The 3,145-nt window shown below is 51.9% G+C and overlaps 1 long non-coding RNA gene across 1 annotated transcript; it reads right to left on the minus strand.

Moving 5' to 3' along the window:
- Positions 1-429: 429 nt before the first annotated feature.
- Positions 430-2,897, minus strand: LOC116897052. Its single transcript, XR_004387392.1, has 2 exons — positions 2,847-2,897; positions 430-1,625 (listed from the first exon to the last, which is right to left on the minus strand). It is a non-coding gene; the product is annotated as an uncharacterized LOC116897052 (long non-coding RNA).
- Between the last annotated feature and the right edge of the window lie 248 nt (positions 2,898-3,145).

Here is a 3,145-nt window from a genome sequence, read left to right on the forward strand (position 1 = left end):
GGGCTCTCCCCTTAGCAGTTGGGATGACTTTCTTGTCTAGGAAGATCTGAAACAGGTAAATGTCCTACATGTCAAAGCTGTTCAGCATCACCCCTCTGCTTACCACTAATAATTCTCTTAAGTCTGCCCCTGAAGAACCTACCCAGCACAGGGCGAGCTGTGGGACCCAGGCGGGACACGTGAATCAGGATTTAAGCTTTTCCATCTCCTGACAGTTCCACAGGCAACTATGCTTGGGTTGCCAGGTGTCCAACAGCTCAACTCCGAGTCTGGGAAATCGGTGTTGAGAATGTCCATCACGTGTGTCTGCCCATACTCCCACTGAGAATGTCCATCACGTGTGTGTCCATCACATGTGTCTGCCCATACTCCCACTGAGACTGTCCTGGGAAGCTGGGAAGGGAAATCTCTGAACCATAAGAGAGACACTGAGGCAGAAATGCAGGAGCTTTATTAGAATCAACATCTTCTCAACGCCAAAGATTCAGAAATTCATTCGGGCAAACATGTCACCTTTAGTGACCCAGAGTCCACAGACCCACACCGGAGCTAGCTCAGAGTACACGGAACACAGGGTAGCCCCTCAGGTTGCTGAACTAAAAGGGATGGCGGATGCAGGCAACACGTGGGAAGGTCTGCACAGGGAACTGGCGTTGCTGTCTCTAAGGTCCCTTCCTAGATTTGGTTCCATATGACTGAGCAAGGCTGTAGGCTGCAGCCAAGTCTGGGTCTCCAAAGCGACCCTTGGTTCCCGCCATTTTAGTAATTACAAGGGAAGAGACTGACAACACAGTCTTGGGGGCTGTGTTCTGCTCCATGTGAAGGCCACTGTTGGGATACTGGATTGCTCATAAAATCCGAGGAGCCCATCCCTCCTTTAGCGACATGATACAGGCCATGTAGTAGTCCTGGAAAGGCTGGTGGCGTACATGGTGCTCATAGAGCAACCGTGAACTGAGCTGGAGCCACTGTAGGCCACTGGGACAGCCAGGAGGACCCGCCAAGAGCAGCACTCCAGAAGGCTCTACATCTGGCTCTTTGACTTTTCTGAAAAACAGGGATTTGCAGCCATGGACTGGGGGCAGAAGGGAGCACAGCTGTTCGGACCATACCATAGTGTTTTGTTTTTTCTTCTCCTAACCTTATCAAATCTTTCCAAAGTGGCCTCTTCCTCTTAGGACCACGAGTAAGGACTTTAAGCGACTGCTATAGTGCGAAGGAGTTCCTTTTACTCAGGACTTGCCATGTTCTCTAATGGCACTTCTAGGGGTTCAATGACCCTTTACTGACACTCGACTAGGACTCTTAGAAACAAAATTTGGTGTTTGAGCCTCTTCTAGTTTTAAACATGGGGATCTGACACAACCGAGGCCCACTTTGCTTTGTCTTAGATTTCTAAATTTAGTAAACTCTGCAGAAGGTGTCTGAGTTGATTTTGTCGGGGAAGCATCCTGGAGGGGGCACGGGTGCTGCTGCTGCTGCTGCTGAGGTGGCAGGGGTCTGGGTGCTGGTCACTTGCGAGGCTGTTGGATATGCTGCGTTCTTGGAGAAACATGTTTGTCCATGGAGGCATGTGGCTTCTGGTGGGCCACTTGTGCAGCTGCTGGGGGGAAGTCTTTGTCACCCTGGGGGGAGACAGCAATATACCAGCTGGTTAATAGTAAATGGATGGACTAGAGAGAAAGTCCTTCAAACCCAGGTCCACCCGTTTCCTGCAGGGGTCAGGGATGAGTTGGCTTTGGAGCCGTGGACTACTCCTGTGGCTAGCAAGGCCCTGCAGGCCACCAGACCTGGGAGCAGACAGTGGCATGAACCTGCAAGACATGGACATTGATGGTCCTTGCAGGGTTTGCCTTAGAAGACACAGCTATTATGTGGCTTCTCCGCCCCGACCTGGAGTGGACAGGCTTTCCCTGCTAGATCTGTTTTTGCTCCGTCTGACTTGGGAGCCACCCAGAACAAATCTAGAGTCTCAAAGTGGGGTTTGCCAGCACAGCCGTGAGCAGGCCTGGGTACTCTTGGGGAAGAAAAGCTCAGGGCAGGGTGGGACCAGGAGACTGAGTGAAATGCAACCTGTCGGGGCTTAGAGAAAGGGCTGGGCTATGTTCCAAGGAGGGGTCAGTTGGCTTCTTCTGCCCAGCAATGGGTTTTGATCTAGCCAAGGGCAGACAGTACCATGTAACAAGGAGTGAGAATATTAAATGAAGGTATTTAGTAAGCTTGCCTACAGCAAACCTGCCACAGTTTGGCCCTAGGTCTCAGTGGCTGTGACAGTTCTGTTACCCATGCTGTCCCCAATAATGCTGGTTTCCTCAGGCAGTGGAACTTGGACCTTGATAGGAGAGGACTCCTCAAAGGTACATGGTGTGACAGAAAACATGAGCATAGGCCCAGGGCCAGCAAACAAAAGCAGCCACACAGGACACCGATGCGTATGCCTGGCTGCGTAATACTAAATCTTCTCTCACAAACGCTCAGCTTCTTTTTACTTAGGTCTCCGGTGTCACACCCTGTACTGATGTTGGGAAAACGTTCACAGGCCAGGCCACTTAAGGCCCAGAGCCGTAGCCTGTGAGGACTTGGTGATTCTGCAGCATGGAGGCAGGTGCTCTGCTGTGGGGGTCACGAGTTCCTACCCACTGAAGCACACTCCTCGAAGGAATAGGTCACTGAGGGAGGCCACCCGCCCCAGACCAGATGGGTGACATTTGTGCTTACCGAAGGCAAAGGCAAGAAGAGATTGCATGGTATTTCACGTGTCCCCTCTTATGGGAACAAGTCAGGGGCAGGCGTCCCCAACCCCATCCCCTCTGCCCACTGCCCATGCGCAGAGGCCACATACTTACCCGGGCAATAACACCAGAGATGTACACTGTCGGTTTAGGAGGGCTGGAAAAGAGGGAGGGGAAACGAGGATTTAATGAACGATTCACACAAGGGGGAAAGGAGCAAAGTGACCGCGGAGGAGACCAGAATGAACAGTGGTGTCCCAAGGAACTGACCTCATCCCCTCTGTTACTTTGTCAGCAACCAGGCTTCGAGGGAATGCAGGGCTCGGGGACACTTCTGAGGTTAGTCCAGGAAGAATGAGGGTGGGAATAGACTGCAGCAAACAGCAGCTGGATTACCCAAAATGCTTTGCTGC

Source organism: Rattus rattus, chromosome 3 (genome assembly GCF_011064425.1).
Source record: "Rattus rattus isolate New Zealand chromosome 3, Rrattus_CSIRO_v1, whole genome shotgun sequence".
Taxonomy (NCBI): domain Eukaryota; kingdom Metazoa; phylum Chordata; class Mammalia; order Rodentia; family Muridae; genus Rattus; species Rattus rattus.